Consider the following 18,519-nt stretch of genomic DNA (forward strand, 5'->3'; position numbering starts at 1 on the left):
GGAGTACCTTCCAGAGGCTGTGCACCAGTGGTGCCAAGGGCAAATGTGGTCAGAGCAATGGATGCAAGACTTACCTCTATCCAGTACGCTACATCCCAGACACACAAAAATCCAGCAATTTACACAAACGACTTCCATCCTTCGTTCACCAAGCAAGAGGCATTATGACCATTCCAGGGTGAATTCTAGCCAGGCAAAAGAGCAAGGAGCAAGTTTTGTGAGGACTGGGGAGAGGAGCTGAGGGCTCGGTTGCAGCACAGCCAGAGGAGATTCTGGACAGCCAGGCAGAGAGAGGGCTGCATTTGGCCCCGAGCCCAAGGTTTCCACCACTGTTATCAGATGCCAGGTAGCAAATGATGAAGAAATACCTGGGGAACCAGGTTGAGGAAACAATCCTGAGTTAAGATGCACCGATGCTCCAACTTCAAAGATGGCAGCTTCGGATATTTGGTAAAGCTGACCTGTGCTTCTGACATGGTCCTGGCTTCTGTTGTTTAGACATGTCTCGTACTGTACCAAGCCTGTTGGCAGCCACTGTCCTACCTTGGCTGCCTCCTTCAGCTTTCAAAATACAGTGGAACCTCGTGTTACGTACCGTCCTCCTTATGAATGCTTCGGGTTACGAGCTCCGCTAACCCGGAAGTAGGTCTCCTGGTTGCAAACTTTGCCCCGGGATGCGAGCGGTAGTTGCACACTGGTGGCCTGGCGGCAGTGGGAGGCATCATTAGTGAAAGCGCACCTCAGGTTACGAACAGTTTTGGGTTAAGAACGGACCTCCGAAATGAATTAAGTTTGTAACCGGAGGTACCACTGTAGATACCGTATTTCTCATCTCCCATGCCAGTTGCTCACTTTCAGCATGTTACCTCTGGGCTGAGCAAAGTCGTATCATTAAAAAAAAAAACAAAAAAACAGAGCAAGCTCTCCTGCAAGTGACGCTTCCACAACTTCACAGGGCTCACTGTGTCAAGGCAATATTTCACAGGTTGTCTGAGGTCCAAGCCCCCACCCCACAAAAATAAAAACCTGCATTTGATGCAGCAAAACACTATATACCCTTACTGGTAAGTACAATTTCAGAACAGCTAATCAAGAACAGAACAAGGGAGGAAATAACCAGGGTACTAGACAACACAAGCTCAGGCTACATTGTCCTCTATAAAAGCAAAACAGAGAAGAGTCAAATTTGTAAGTATATAGGGGACTGGTAGCATGAGGACTGAATCTCCTTCCCCACAATGCCCAGAATAGCTCATTGCTATTAGCCTCCAGATGCACAAATGGCTCCTTAACTCCTTCTTAATATTGGGAATGGCAACAAATGCTTGGGCAGAGCCCTCACCTTTTATGCAGCTTCATTGCTCAATCTTCTGAAGGACTCAAAACACAAGGATGTAGGAATGAAAACAAAGGTAAATAAACAAAGAGGAAGGCCAAAGTCTCCATCCCTATCTGTACTGAGTGAGAGGGAATTAAGGAGCCCACTGTCTGTGTCTCAACATGCACAGAATCATGTGCATGTTGTGAGTGAGGACAGGGATGCCCAAATTCACCTCCATATCCAGCATCCCTCTTGCCTCTGGCAAATGCTACCAAAGCTCTGTGCCAAAGCGCCAGAAGCCACCCCATTCTCCATCAGACTTAGGAAGGAAATGTGGCAAGGGCTCAACCCTAACCCCATGCTGGTTGTCTGAAAGCAATTCAATGCCTCCAAAGCTCAGAAAGATATCAGAGACAAGAACTCAAACACTTCAGTGCAGATTCTGTGTTAACTGCAGATTAGATATCCTATCAAGGCCAAGCATGACTTGTGGAAGGCGATAGCTCAGTGGTAGACTATCAGCCTTGCATGCAGAAGGTCCCAAGTTCAATTCCCCAGCATCTCCAGGTACGGATGGGAGAGGCTCCTGCCTGAAAACATGTAGAGCTGCTGCCAGTCAGTGCACATCTTCATATAAGACAGCTTCCTCTGTTGGGCCCTAAAAGCACAGCCAGTGTTACTTACTTATTATTACTTTAAATTCTAAATTTAAGTTTCAAAACTGAAAATTTAAAAAAGTGATTACAAAAATAAATATGATTTTAAAATTCCCCCAAAAAATTATTGATTATTTAATATTTCTAAGGTCTGCCTAATACAGGTCTGCCTTACTGGGTTCTATTTTGGATAAATGGGTCTTCTTGTAGTAAAATATAACAAAATAAGACCAAACTATAATATCAGTTACTTCAGACATTTCTTTAGAAAGTTACTCAATTAAAAGGTATCTGAAAAGCTAGTTAGGCTTTTCTTTTAAAAATGTGTTCCAAAGCCGAGTGATAGCTTGCAACTGTGTGACAGAATTAACGCTTTGAAAGAATTCTTGTTAGTATTTCATTTCATGAACATTACAACAATTCATGAAACAGAACCCAATAAGGCAGACAGGTATTTACAAAATATTTATTCTAAATATGATCTCATTGAGAGCCAAAGATGAAAATTTGCAGGTAGCTCTTAAAAATATTAAATAATCAATAAATTTTTTTGGAAATTTTAAATCATGTTAATTTTTAATCACTTTTTAAAATTTAAATTTTGTAACTTAAATTTAAATTTTAAAGTAAGTCCATCATGTGACATATCATATTAAAGCTCATAAAGTTCTGAAGGGATTGATGTTTTAGAATGGTGTTTTTAGTTTCTCAATTCTGGGCTGAGCTTTTAAGGTTTTTCTGTAGTCCAGCAAGGCCGAAATTTTTTCAAACCCTCATAATTCACAAAGGGGTGAGAGAAATAATTAAAATTTTAGATTTAAACTTAGTTTTGATCATTCAACAAGTGTACAAAATATTAAGAAAATTGGATTGACATGAGGTAAAAAAGTTTGATCACTTGATATAGAATAACCCTCTTGTGAAAACATCACTGACCAGGGAGGAGCCTCTAGAATTGACTCCCAGTTCCATTTGAGCATCTTCACTATCCATTCTGACTATCGGTCCAGAAAATGTTAAGTCTTTTTCTTGCAAACAATAAGAGTAATTCCAGACACTTTCTTTGGCCAAAATAATATTACAGGCAAATATTGTGTTCATTGATTTAAAGCCACAAATGAGAATGCCAAGCCGCAGTTCTGCCACTGCACCCTACCTCAAAAATAAACTCCCATTAGTGTAAATGGATGTATGCATACATAATGAGAATAGACTAATTTGTATTCTGTGGGTGAGGTGAATTAAAGATAAACAGAATCCAGGTCAATTTAGGTTGCATTAGTGAATACACCTCCTTTCCTGGCTCGTTTTCATTCGAACTCATTTTTAACTCAGATTTGTTTTAATTTCACTTTATCACCTCTGAACATCTAGTGATTCTTTCCAATTTACTAGAGGTGGCACACAGCACAAGCAGCTTGCCATGGCAATTAGTCTGATACCCATGCCCAATATTTTTATTATAGCAGGGGATTCACAAAGCATTTCAATGCATGCCTCCTCATCCATTTATATGATGGAACAGACCAAATGAAGCCCACAGTATGTTTTGAAACCCCAGAGACATCAACCCCATAGGGGAAAACAAGTCTTTATACAAAAAAGGGAGGAAAGGGCTACAGCCTCCTTTGAAAACAAAACCAGCAGTATTAGTGACTGAGGCACACAGAGAAACTGGAGCGAGTCAAGAGAAATTAGGGAGGCCAACCCACGTTCCAATACGATTGAATTTATCTGTGTCGTTTATTACGTATGTATGCTGTCTGTATTACATACAGGCTTTATTACACATGCATACTGCTTTTCCTCCACGGCACTTGGGGTGGCAGACATAATCTCCTTTTTCCCTGCCTATTGTACTTGACAAAACCTTACACTGAGGCAAGTGGCTTAATCTCCATCAGGTCTGTAAAATGACAATATGGCTTTAGATTGTTCCGAGTATGGTCAATCAATAATAAGAATGTCAGCATCCTTAATAATAGAACAAACTCAGTGATTTCAGAACAGCGCCCAAGATTTGTGCCTGCTCTGGCATCTTCCATCAGTTCTCATTTTGTGAACAGAGGGGTCACTATGCAAGCTTGAATAGGAGCTTTGCCTCCTAAGGAAGATGCATGAAGGGTGGTATTTCATGGAGGAGAGGATTGTTATTCTAGCAGTGCCACCTACCTGGAGCAAACCCACACCATACATTTAAAACACCATACATTTAAATATATGTTGAATATTTAAAGCAAATGGCGTCCCGCAAGGAATTCTGGGAACTGTAGTTTGTTAAGGTTGCTGGAATTGTTGCTCTTTGGGAGTAAGTCATATACTTTAAATGTACATTGGATGTGCTTTAAATGTATGGGATGAACCTGTCCTCCATCACATCCCCTGTGGGTATAGAGTTTTGATTTTTTTGATGCAGAGGACAGTCTGTTACATTTTATACACATTTCTGTCCCTCAAGGGCTATTAACCACAATAGCTAAATGTGTCCATGTTAGCATGTAATATACAACCAGAAATCCAGATGCTGGAAACCAACAAAGAAAAGCCATTCCTTCCATGCCCTTTTCTGGGAAACATCTGGCAGGACTACAACTCTCTTCATCCCTGACCACTGGCCATGCTGAATGGGACTAATGGGAGCTTGAGTTCAATAACATCTGGAGAGCCACATGTTGCCCACTACTAAAATAAATGGTCCTTTTGTCCAATCCAGCAAGGCAGTTCTTCTGCCCTTGGGGGCTAACACAGTCAGAAGATACAACTTAGGAGTCCAGGCTCTGCAATTAGCTGGAAAAGCTAGCAGACATGGAGAGTTAAATTAATAATTCAGAGCAGGGTCTTGTCGGAGCTCATTATTACAAATACCTCCTACCACAAGTCAAGTCCCAGTGAAAACTCTTATGTTCAACCACTGACCTATTTCTTGGCCAGACTATGTCTTATAATGGCATCCCTATGAAATAACTGCTGGCCTAAAAGCAAGGCATGGAAAAGAGAAAGATATACAACAGAAAACAAGGAGGGTTATGAACCTGAAGCCAAAGGAATCTGGTTACTAGAGAAGCATAGATGGAATTTCATTACAAGGAGATTAGTTAATATTTGTTATCCATTGCCAAGGGCTTTAGAAGGAACAACTTACATTTGAAAGGATGCCAGGAACGCTTGGAGGTTAAGAAATGAAGCAGGACACAAAAAGCTACCGTAAGCAGACAACCACCCTCTTCATCGTTGAGGGATTGGGGGGGTATACACAAGGGGATGGCAGAAAGCAGAAGACAGCTCACAGTTTGATCCCCAGACAACTTCTGGTAGACTACCATGGCCTGCTGGAATCCCTGGTCTGATCCAGCAAGGGACCGCCTACATTTTTCTCAAGCAAGAGTGTGCTTGCAGATAATTTAACACAGACTAGGTAAAGGTAAAGGTACCCCTGACCATTAGGTCCAGTCATGACCGACTCTGGGGTTGCGGCACTCATCTCGTTTTATTGGTCGAGGGAGCCAGCGTACAGCTTCCAGGTCATGTGGCCAGAATGACTAAGGCGCTTCTGGCGAACCAGAGCAGCACACGGAAATGCTGTTTACCTTCCCGCCGGAGCAGTACCTATTTATCTACTTGCACTTTGATGTACTTTTGAACTGCTAGGTTGGTAGGAGCAGGGACTGAGCAACAGAAGCTCACCCCGTTGCGGGGATTCAAACCGCCGACCTTCTGATCGGCAAGTCCTAGGCTCTGTGGTTTAACCCACAGTGCCACCCGCGTCCCACAGACTAGTGATGCCTTAATTGAGAAGGGATCCTAAGTACTCTTGTTTTGTACAGTAAATTTAAAATACACTCATAAAAAATTAGATTGGTGTACTGGAATACCACACAAGACTCGGGTCAGCCCACCTCTGCCACAGAGCGATCCATATACAAACATACCTTGTAGGGTTATTGGTTACTCTTGCCAGTGTTAGAAACTCAGATATATAATCTAATTGCCAAATGGCACCTTAAATCTGGGTTGCATTTGCCACAATGGAATTTCTAAGTGCAGGGTTTTTTTGGGGGGGGGGGGTTGCAGTGGGATTATTATTTTCATCATCTTTATACCACTTTATATTTTTTGAAACAAATCTCAAAGCAGTTTACAACACATCAAAACATCAAATAAAACACTCCAGAATAAAACAAATTTGATCTTCAAGGAAAATATTTCAGATCCTTCTCTAAGTGACATTTTGCTTTCCCCAGTCGCCGACCTGGCATCTAGAGATCTCCCCAGGTGGTAATTGGACCCACACCAGTCACAAAACGTGCCTGGCACCTGACTAGTTTCTGACACTGTCTGAAACATGAGAAGCTGTCAGACTCTCTTTATCAAAATCAGTACTGCCTGCTCTGGCTGGCAGCAGCTCTCCAGGATCTGAGGCAAAGAAAAGGCTTTCCTGACACCTTCTACCTGAGTCTCTCAGCTGGAAAGAGCCAGGAACTGAACGTGATAATTTCTGCATGCACCTTGTGGACATAAGGCGCTACATTGAGGAATAAGGAGGAATGAATAATACATTGTTACTCAGAAAGCTCTGGCAATTTTCTTTGGAGGAAGAAAGGGAGACCACTCTATGCAAACTGGAAGCCTAGGATTGTATCCAACTGAGTTCTACTCAAAGTAGACTCACTGAAATGTATGGTCCTAAGACAGTCATGCCCATCAATTTCAATGCTTCTACTCTTCAGCTGACTTAACACTGGCTACAACCTCTAGAGTTTACTGTTATCACCTTTGAAATTCACTCACACACAGGAACAGCAGGAGAAGCTAAGTCTAAGAAAAGGGAAGAGGAAAGAAGGAGCTTTAGGTGGATGTTGGCTTCTCTTCCATTCACCTTGGATGGCCTCTCTCTCTAACATTGTAAAGGCAGAAGTAATGGAGTAATGCTTCCCAGCTAAAAAAGCAAGGGGGAGAGAGAGAAGAGGAGGGGAAAATGCTTTCTCTCTCTGTAGGCAAGCATGGCTCTAACTATGAGAGAAAGTGAACAATAAGATCCCACCCTAGGCATTGTGTGGGTCTCTCCCTCTCTTTCCTTCAGTCCTCACTAACTAATAGATTAGCATAGCAGCTCACCACCCACAAGAAGAAATCATTAAAACGAAAGAAATTGATCCTGGCAAATAAATTATAGTGCATGCTCCAGGAACAAAACCAAAAGAAGTCAATCACTTTTAAAATCAGATTCCACACCCAGTAACTGTACTTCCCTCACCCCAATCTTCAGGCTCCCCACATCCTATGAAAGCAGTCTACACACATAAAGGCACACCAAATGGGGTGCTATTGTATGTATTTAGCACCTAGCTGTGCCAACAGTTAAGAGTTAAATTAAGTGTTAGCAACAAGAGTAAAATACACTTATAATTTCTTGCTTGTTGTGGAACATGACATTTCAGATATATTTGCTAATTGAAAAAAACAAAGGCATTCTAAATCTTGACATACATTTGTAATAAACAGAGACCAAATGTTTATATCACTTATAGTAATGAATACTATTGACTGGAGTTTCACTTTACAGCAGCAGAACTAGGCACACACACAAACCACAAAAGGGGATATATATACACACACACATATACACTTTTTTGTAAAATGACATGGTACTATAAAACCCAGAAATAAAGCTGTTCACAAGCAAAGTCAGTCACTAAATTAAAAGCAACAGCAAAACAGTATTCAAAAATAAACCAAACTCAACCACATGCTTGAATTAATGAAGGAAGGAATGAATGAATCATTTTGTTTTCTTACAGCCAACTTCACCAACTGTTATAGTTTTCAGGAGTTTAGCTTCTGCTCTCTCCCCTCCCACACCTCTCTGTTCCCAAATATCTCCCAAATCTTAAAAAGAGGGGTGAACATATATGTATGTGTCTGTGCAAGTCAAAGGCAAGTATCTCAGAGAGGGAGGCTGTGATTACACACATTGATACAATCTTCTCTTAATGCAATCAATGCAAACATCATGCATTCATTCACAAAATGGGGCACAGCTTACTCTTTCCTAACAACCCATTGGGGAGGGTTTGTCTCACACACACACACACACACAGAGAGAGAGAGAGAGAGAGAGAGAGAGAGAGATCACACTGGGAATGGTTATCATCTAAAACAGTTCACACACAAGCTGTACTAAAATAAAAAGGGAAGGGGGGAAATCACTGAAGTTGATATGTTTCCATACTGTACAGAGAATAGTCTCTTCCCACCCCCAAATCTTCTACAAATCTTCCATCTATTTAAAATATGCATAGAAGACAAAGTTATCCTTTATTTTTTGGGTGGGAGGGGGTTTCCCCAATCAGTGACTGGTAAAACAAAGAATGAATCTAACTAGATACCAGCAGTGACAGGAAGAAAGCAAATGTTACAAATCACCAATTTCAACCTCTTTTTGAATTGCATCCACATGGACTCCCAGTATCCATTCAAGAGTCATCTGAAGAATTCAACAGTCATTCCGATTCATAACATACACATACACAAAAACCCAGTTTATCAAAACACTTCATGGAGTGGCTGGGGGTGGGGCAGAATCAGCCTCTAACAACAAAATCTCCAGTTCTCTACCGAAATCTTTTTGAGCTACATGTGAAACCACCAGGTGTTTAAAGGGGCCTTTTAAGCACACCTCAACCAAAACACACATATACACAAAAAAACCCTTCCAATTTCCCACCTACCCCATATCACTTCCTGCACAAACCATGGGGAAGGAAATAAATAAAAAAGCAAAAAGCAATTCAAAGAGAACTTCCTTACTCACCTTCACCTCACAGATCACACCATCAGTAGATTCTTTTTGGTGGTGGGGGTGGGGGACAATGGGTAGATCCCAAGGAAAGTCTAAAAGAAGCAGGGGAAGAATGGGATGGGGAGGGGAGAGTTGTGGAAGGGTCAGGGCTAAAATATATGTGTTGCTGTGGATTTGGGTTTCTGGGAAAGAGGCTATGGAAGCCCCCCAGCAAAAAAAAAGGGGGGGATAGAAAGAACGAGATTGTGGAGGAAAAGCAAGAGATGTGGTGATGGGAGGGGGCTTCTATTATGAATGGAAGCAGGGGAGGGGGAGGGGTGGGAAACTGACTCAGTTGGATCCTCTGATGCTTATGGAGCCAGATTCTTCAGGCTTTGGGGTTGTTTCTTTTAGGGGAGGCGGAAGAGGCCAAAGATTGAGGAGGGGGCCCGAGACTGTTGTGGGAGGAGACAATGTGCTCAGTGGGGGTGGGGGGCGGGTGAGGGGAAAGAAAGAGGGATTGAGAGAGGGCTGGGGGGGTCGTGCAAGAGGAGCAGGAGGAAGCCAGTGGGGGTGAAGGAAAAAGATGGGTGAATATTGAGGAGGGGGGAGGAAGAGATAATCCAGCCAGCTCAATGCACACCCTCCTCTTTTCCTTCTGTGGGGAAATATATATGCAAAAGAGGGTGAAGGGAGAGAGAGAGAGAGATAAGCAATAATAGCAGCAGTGTGAGCTCCTCTCTTTTCTTCTTCCTCTCTCTCTCTCTCCTTCCTTCTCCTCCTCCTCCTCCTCCTCTTCCTCACACAACCAAAGAGACACCCAGCAACCACCCCCAGACAGGCCAGCGCCACATACCAGTATCGCGCCTCCTCATTGGCTGCTGGAGCCGGTGTGTGCCTGTCTATGAATGTGCGTGTGTGTATATAAATGTGTGCGGTGGGGGAGGAGGAGGAGGGACCTCATGACCCCGGCGAAGAAGCCGCGACCAATCAGGGCAAAGGATGGAAGTGATTTAAAAAAGAGTGTGTGTGAGAGAGAGAGTGCATATGTATGTTTGTTTGAGTGAGTAGGAAGGGAGCGGGATTGGGATTGGGCGAGGCGGGAGGCCGGGGGCGGGGATTCTTCCTCGCGCCCGCGACGGTTGGCGCGCTGAGCTTGGGGGTCGGGGGGGGGGCGCTACTCCCCTCCCCCGCCCTTCGCCCTCAAATACAGGCAGTTTCCCCTCATGTATTTTTGTATCTTCTAAGTGTGTGGTTGTGGGTCCCCCCCCCCCGCGGTCCCTTCTTTTTATTGAAGTTATCTAGCTGAATTTCTTTATATCTCCCTTATGGGAATTCTATTAATTAGCATATTACTGTATTTAATAATTGTATGTTGGAGTCTTTATCATAAGAGTTTTCATTATGCCGCCATATAAACGTGAAATGTCGCCATGATCATTTATTACATGTGTAATCAGTGCCGGATTTACGTTTAAGCTAAACAAGCTATAGCTTAGAGCCCCACTCTCTTGGGGGCCCCAAAAGAATTTAAAGGGGAAAGTTATAAGATAAAAAACAAATAAAATAAAACCTACATACAGCAACAGTGTTTTGTGTTGTTTAGGTTCTTATTTGTTGTGTGCAAATCTAGGTCCTATTATGGACCTATTTCATAAATTACCATATACTGTAGCATATATTCAAAACAAAAAAACAGCAGCAATTTGTTGTTGACAAGGGACAGCTGGACATATAAAGGGCCCCATTACCTTCAGTAGCTTAGGGCCTCATCAAACCTAAATCCGGCCCTGTATATGCTGCCTTTCATGCGGAAACCCCAGCCAGATAGGCGAGGTATAAATAATGAAATTATTATTGTTATTATTATTCATCTGAAGATCGGGGGCAGTTCACAATATAAAATGAATGCAATATGTTCACCATGTGTTGGTTATCGGCATGGGCATCATCCATATATTAATTGTGTACTACACTAAGGGATACATGGAGCAGGCTATTGTTGATTTTCTTTATTGCTGAATGCCAGATCTGCTTGGAGTAAGACCTCCCTCATCCACGATCAGATTCTGGACCAGAAGGTTGATCTGGTCCATATGGCTTGAGACCAGGGTGGGTGAGCCTGGCAGAGTTTGCCTCACCCTGCTACTCCCACATGGGTACTCTGCAGCATCATGGCTGACTTGAGTGTCAACGAGGGGAAATTGCTGTGATCTATAGAGATCCCATCTCTCTCTTTCTCCAGGCTCCCTGCCCATGGAGAACCCGCAAAGGACTCTATAAGGGCTCTTGTGTCCCCCATAAGGGAATAAGGGGAGATTTTCGTTTATTAAAGGTAAAGGGACCCCTGACCATTAGGTGCAGTTGTGGCGGACTCTGGAGTTGCGGCGCTCATCTCGCTTTATTGGCCAAGGGAGCCGGCGTACAGCTTCCGGCTCATGTGGCCAGCATGACTAAGCCGCTTCTGGTGAACCAGAGCAGCGCACGGAAACGCCGTTTACCTTCCCACCGGAGTGGTACCTATTTATCTACTTGCGCTTTGACATGCTTTTGAACTGCTAGGTTGGCAGGAGCAGGGACCGAACAATGGGAGCTCATCCCGTTGCGGGGATTTGTTTATTACAGTGGGGATAGAGAGCGTGTTTCCCTGCCGTTGGGCAATTGGGACATTTGAGGGAATCTGCTGGTTTACCACCCTGTGCCTGAGCTGACACTGGGACTCAGCTACACAGCGTCAAATAAAACGTTTTAAGTGTGTTGTAAAGTGCAATATACAAATGTGAGACTAGATAGCAACGGTTAGCTATGGCAAATTCAATATATTTTTCAAAAATATAAAAAAAAATAAAAAAGCATTTTCACAGCAGGTTTTTTTATATGTGTGTAGTTTTCACCTTGGTCTCAGAGGACTGCTGGTTCTGGGAGACCTCAACATCCATGTCAAGGTGAATGGCTCTAGGGCAGTGGCAGAGGAAGAGGAGTGTGGGGAAGCATACTGCCCCTGGCAGCGCGATCCTGGTGGGGTGCCATCGCGGCTGCCCCCCTGCCCGTGCTGGGTGCCACGCCCCTGCAGCCAGTGTGCCACGCCCCCAGGACCCTCGCCATGCCCCTGTGGGAGGCACGCTATGCCCCTGGGACGTGCGCCATCTCTGCCACTGCTCTGGGATAGTCGCACTGTATGATTACCTCCATTGGGAGAGAGAGAGGGAAAATGTGTCCCTGTTAATTCTCAACCTCTCAGTGGCTTTCAGTACCACCAACCATGGTATCCTAGTGGCGGTCCAAGTTAGGGGCACTGTTTTGCAATTGTTCTGATCCTGTTTTGATGGATGTTTCCACACAATGATGCTTGAGGAGTGCTCATCTACCCTGTCCTTCAATTAAAAAAACAAACCCATACAAAATATACACTGATGGCAAGGTTTTATTTTTCTAGCTGGGAACGTCTCATAAGACAAAAGTGTATTCAGTTGTGGGCACTTGTCTTATCTCAACAGGGATTTTATAAAGATATATACATATTGCATGTATGTGTAAAAATACATATATTTTCATTATATATCATGTGTATATTATAATATTTCAAAATCATAAAGCACCTTGGCAGAAAGGCGGTATATATGAGCAGCAAATAAATAAATATGATCAATGTTCCCAATAAGATACATGGGATATTTTGTCAGTGTGTTTTATTTTTTTAAAAAATGCAAAGTACAGATATGAAAAATAAGTGAATGACAAAACATCTACCTCTGTTTTGTCATTCATTCATATAGAGACATACTTTTTAAAGCGTCAAACAAACATTTGCCCTGGATCCCAGAAGGTTGCAATTAATCACTAAAGCAATATATTTATTACAGTGGCTAACCAAACAGATATATTAAATTTTTAAAGGCAGAAACTGAAACATTTGCCACAACCAGCTGTTTCGTTAGTCACTGTATTGTGTGTGTGTGTGTGTGTGTGTATTACTTTTAACTAGAAAAATATAGCTCCATATAGTCCAATATATGGAGGTTCTCTCAGTAAATATACACCCATATGCACACCAATGTGAAATGCTCGATTAATAAAATACACGTGGTACATGATGTAGGGGTAAATGTGTATTTTATTAATAGCATTTCTATGCCATCTTATAAACGTAAAATATTCACATATATTAAAAAATGCATATCATATGCATTCTTTTATTTACCAATAGAAATTCTACTTTATAAACTCAAAATGTTCACAGTTAATAAATACATATTATTCAAATTTTCTTATAAAAGAAGGATCGGATCAGGACCAGTACTATTATTAGGCAGAGTGAAGCAACCGCTTCAGGCAACAGATACTGTACCTGGGAACAGCAATGAAGGCTCCGTGGATGGCAGGAAATAGCTTGAACCGGGTGTGATCTTTTACAAAATAAATAGAATGCATAGCTTCTCGGTCTTTTAGAATTTATTGAGGCTACAAATTAATGATCCTCAGCTTTGAATAAAATATAGGGTTAACCTTTTAGATCAAGCTCAGAGTAGACATTATTTATTATATTAGTACTAATAGCATTAATTTGATGTGCTGCAAAGGTCTCCACACAATTTGCAACACATTTGAAATGTATTTTCTTAGGTTAAAGGGGTCGGGGTTCTTAGGATCCTGATAGTGGGTGATTACATCAAAAGGGACATATGCAAAGCCTCCAGATGTCATGCCTCATCTAGATAGCATGGGAAGGAGTCCATGATCACAAAACACATTGGTACCAATGTGACCACTGCTCCATCTAGCTCAGTATTGTCTGCACCTGAATAGAATAGTGGTGTCTGTCCAGGATTTTGAACAATGCTTTCTCCCAATGCTACCCAGAGATGGTGGGGAGTGAACCTGGAAGCTTCTGCATGCAAAACTGATTCTCTACCACCATGGTTAGGCAAACTAAGGCCCAGGGGCCGGATCCGGCTCAATCACCTTCTGAATCTGGGAATCAGCGTGTTTTTACATGAATAGAATGTGTGCTTTTATTTAAAATGCATCTCTGGGTTATTTGTGGGGCCTGTCTGGTGTTTTTTACATGAATAGAATGTGTGCTTTTATTTAAAATGCATCTCTGGGTTATTTGTGGGGCATAGGAATTCGTTCTTCTTCCTCCCCCCCCAAAAAAAATATAGTCCAGCCTGTCACAAGGTCTGAGGGACAGTGGACCGGCCCCTTGCTGAAAAAGCTTGCTGACCCCTGCTCTACCACTAAGCCACAGAAGGCTAGTGTAAGCAATACTGAGCTAGATGGACCAATGTTCTGACTCAGTACAGTATAAGACAGATTTCTGTGTATATAACATTCTCCTCTGTAATCTGAACTCCTATTAACTACAGCCGTAACCTACTACATCCTTCTATATTAAGCTCACGTATATTTGAGAAGATGAACAGATAAGTAATAGCAGGTAAATTGCCGATTGCAATTCCCCATTCAGCAGCCAAGAGGAACAATAAAGAAAACCAACTCATTTCCACCCCCCTTTTTTTTTAAAGAGCAACAAAAATTTATTCTGCAATCAAGAAATTGCAACTCAGCCTGCGATCATGATGGATGAGTCATGGCCTTTCCTCAGCTCACTGTTAAAGCAGAATGAAGGCTAATTAAACAGGCAAATGTCAATATGGTGATTAGCTTACCGTATAATATTCTGATTGGCTTTTACGGATGACCTTCCTCCACTCCCCTACGATTTGAATAGGTACGCCTCCCCCCCCCCTTTATGTTGTATGTCTTAGGGATGGTATGGTCTGAAGATGACCAACATGCTTTTTCCATATACATAACATATATGCAAGACTGCGAAGATGAATTCAGATTCCTGTGCAATAGCCTCCATTTTTAAATATGCCCATTTCCCCCTCCTGGCTTTGTACAAATACACGTTAATGACCATCACACCCTAGGGACAGTTTGTAGAGTCCATCCGACCTGCGATAACAATCCTTTTCTCCTCTGATTTATCTACATATTCAATAGGTATTTGGGTGCAGGGGGAGAAAGCAAATTGAGTCAGCAGCCAACCGGAAGATCTGTTTAGAATGGCTCCTTTTTCTGTGTGGCAGGCAGAAATTAAACACATCACTTCATCCCTGCTATAATGGATAAAAACACCGTGGATGAATTTCCCTGTTTATCATGTAGCTATTAAAGACAGAGAAGTCCAGGAGGGGAGTGGCGGCTACATTAATATTTGTTTTGTTATGTATTTTAAAAATGTATTTCTGCTCTGGACTTGTCGTGAAGAAAATGTCTTTGCATAGCCCAGTTCATTTTGGGGCATGTTTTACAGTGCTGGGGTTCCTGGCTTGGAATCTCCCTCCACACAGGTACTGCCTTCTACCTAGCCAGACCCATTGGTCCATCTAGCTCAGTATTGTTTACACTGACTGGCAGCCTCACTCCAGGGTTTCAGGCAGGGAATATTCCCAGCCCTACCTGAAGATGCCAGGGATTGAAGCTGGGATTTTCTGCATGCAATGTAGATGCTCTGCCATTGAGCTGTTAAGTTGTGGGTGAACATATCAGACGACACAGCGATTCTTCAGACAGCTCTTGTTTATTCACAGGCCAGAACAGAACTGAACTGAAGGGTTCCGCCAACCTGCTTATATAGAGCTCAACTACAAAGCAACAGTAACAACTTTCTGTAACTATCCAATCACTGAACGTCACTTTCAATTCCTTATTTGCATATGTGGACCTGAGTGAAAACTATCTACAGTATCCCCCTGCTGGTCCAGGGTGAGAACTTGAGTACATAACAGAGCTATGGTATTTCCTGCAAAAATAAAGTAGGCTTCTAGTCCTTTGTGTCTTTCAGTAAAGGGCTGGTTTAAATAGGAGCATACAAATCTGCCTTATACAAAGTCAGACCATTGGTCCAGACAGCTCAGTATTTTCTACACTGACTGACAGCAGCTTCTCCAATATTTCAAACAGGGAATATATTCTCAGCCTTAACAGGAGATGCTGGGGATTGAACCCGGGGCCTTCTGCAGTCAAAGCAAATGCTTTTTACTTTTTCCAGAAACAGAAAAAGACATTTTTTGTTCTGACAGCCTTTCCCACCTGGGTAAAGGGCCTTTACCCAAAATGTTCCATTTTCAGTCTTGTTCTCAATGCATTTGTTGTTCTTAAGTATCATATGTGTGAATTGCCTTGAGACAGTGGTTTAGAAGGCAACTAATAAATCAATGAGAACAATACTATTGTCTGCACTGATAGGCAGGGTTTCTGGAAAGGGTCTTTCTCAACCTTCCACAGAAATTGAACCGGGAACTTCCTCCTAGTCCTGATTAACTGCAATTGTAGACTGAGGAGTGAGCCCTGAGACTAGTTTCCCTCCTTTCTTACAGAAGTGCCAAATGCTTTATTGCAAAAGTACCAATGAATGTTGAGAAGTAATGACCGTCCCTGGCAGCGTTTTGCCCCCAAAATGGTTGAAGTAGCAGAGCAGCTGTCCTCAACAGACGTGCCTCCTTTTTTCCACAAGAGGGCAGAGTATTGCAATGGTTCTCTCAAATACTGAAACATCTTATAGAACCTTTTCAGCATAGAATACAATAAACAGATTAATCTAAAGGGGGGGGGGGGAAACCTAGAAGAAAAAAATAAAAAGGGAAAGGGGAGGGAAAATAAACACAAAGATAGATCTTAATTTAACCCTTGACTCATGCAAAAGGATATGGACCCTCCCAGTTCTCACCTGGGAGCTTCCCTTTCTTCTCCCAGGGCCCCCCCGCCCATACTGAGAAAGGAAGTTTTTAAAGAAGGTTGATGTTCCTGCCACAAACCTTTTCTGGGGTGCAGCCACAGTTTATCTGCTACAGTCAACAAAGCAGCTAAGCTTGTTTTGGACACACTGGGGCTGCAGCCACCTAAGTCCTGCTCAGAGTTGACCCATTGGCAGTACTGGACCTAGGTTAATTAAACTATGGAACTCGCTTGCACGGGAGGCAGTGATGGCCACTAACTTGGATGCATTTAAAAGATAGACAAATTCATAGAGGGCATAGCTATCAGCCATGGTGACTATGTTCCACCTCATTGCTGGGAATTGCAAGTGGCCTGGTCATTAGGCTTATGAGCACATTTGGGTTTTCAAGCCAGAGCCTCTCTGGTCGCTTTTCTCCCCAAGACCATTCTCCTGAGCCAACGTCAAGTACATGCACACACTTCATTTTCCCCATGGGGTGCAGGTAAAATTCAGATCCATTAGTATTAATCTGAGCCTTGAAAAGCCCATAGCTGTAAGAGGGGATATATGCATCACTCTTCCAACTTTCTATGTACTTTTCAAGGGAGAAAATTCTAACCATCCTCACCACATCATGACCAAAAGGACATGGAGTGACCCTTCCGATGTGAAGGAAATAAGCAGCTATCTTCTCTTTAAAAGACATCTGAAGGCAGCCCTGTTTAGGGAAGTTTGTAATATTTAATGCTGTATTGTTTTTAACACTCGATTGGAAGCCGCCCGGAGTGGCTGGGGAAACTCAGCCAGATGGGCAGGGTATAAATATTATTATTATTATTATTATTATTATTATTATTATTATATTATATTATATGGAGTAGGAGATCTTGACTCAAGAAGCTTCCATGGGCACCAGGGAGAAATCTCATATGCCTCATTGCACCCATTTAATTTTTTTATTTGCAGGAAAACACTACTAAAAGCTGCTTGGTAAATTCACTTGGTCCTAGATCACCAGTCCTCATCAAAGGGGTTGCAACACCACTATGATCATGCAAATGTATCATAACACATTAAGAAATCTGTCCCCAAAGGCATGTTTGGGTTAAAAGTGGGTCCTGGGTCTGTGAAGGTTAAAGATACTGTTTCAGTCACAAGTATTTCTGCACAGAGACCACCAGAGGGCACTAAGAATCCATCCAATTAACTTTTGCCTTAATTCACAGTGCCAGAGTTTCATCAGCTGTGTAACAATTTCTGTGTTTGCAATTTTATCTGCTGCAGCATTTAACTGACGGAATTGCTCAGGGGCTGTCGTTTTAATATTTAAATGTCATTTCTGTGTCAAATTTATATTTAATGCACCTTGGGAGCATAATGCTGCAAGGTGGTTCAGAAACCTAAATAAAATTGTTGAGAACAGCAGCTGTGTTTTGCTAGAGGTGTACAGTACCAGCATTTAGCTTTGAGGTGGATCTCTGCAAGCCAGGGCTTGGAGCTGCAGGCACACAGAAAAGGTGTGGGTCAGTGACTCTTCATAAAGCCTGCTTAACACAACCCAGCCAATGCATAAAGTGAGGGGCTGTTTTTGTGTTTTTAGTAATAAGAGCCATCAAGATGCAACTTTCCCCTCCCAGTGTGGGAATACCCCCCCCCCCAAAAAAAGGCCTGCTATTCCTGCCCCCAACACATCTAAAGGTAAAGGGACCCTTGACCGTTAGGTCCAGTCGTGGACGACTCTGGGGTTGCGGCGCTCATCTCGCTTTATTGGCCGAGGGAGCCGGTGTACAGCTTCCAGGCCATGTGGCCAGCATGACTAAGCCGCTTCACGCAAACCAGAGCAGCACACGGAAACGCAGTTTACCTTCCCGCTGGAGCGGTACCTATTTATCTACTTGACTTTGATGTGCTTTTGAACTGCTAGGTTGGCAGGAGCAGGGACCGAGCAACGGGAGCTCACCCCGTCGCCGGGATTGAACCGCCGACCTTCTGACTGGCAGGCCCTATGGTTTAGACCACAGAACCACCCGCGTCC

General features: G+C 42.8%; 1 protein-coding gene across 15 annotated transcripts in view; it reads right to left on the reverse strand.

Annotated features, from left to right (window-relative positions):
• The window catches only part of RERE (arginine-glutamic acid dipeptide repeats), a 334,725-nt gene extending 324,941 nt beyond the window's left edge, over positions 1 to 9,784 (reverse strand). For 5 of the 15 annotated variants that reach the window (XM_081015986.1, XM_081015985.1, XM_081015993.1 and 2 more), the window contains exon 1: positions 8,789 to 9,569. The gene's annotated coding sequence lies outside the window, so the exon portion shown is untranslated. Of the gene's footprint in view, positions 1 to 8,788; positions 9,572 to 9,611 lie in introns of those variants that run through there. The other 10 variants (XM_081015980.1, XM_081015979.1, XM_081015994.1 and 7 more) reach the window with 4 other exon arrangements.
• Positions 9,785 to 18,519: the final 8,735 nt, after the last annotated feature.

Source organism: Podarcis pityusensis, assembly GCF_964106645.2.
Source record: "Podarcis pityusensis genome assembly, chromosome: 8".
NCBI lineage: Eukaryota > Metazoa > Chordata > Lepidosauria > Squamata > Lacertidae > Podarcis > Podarcis pityusensis.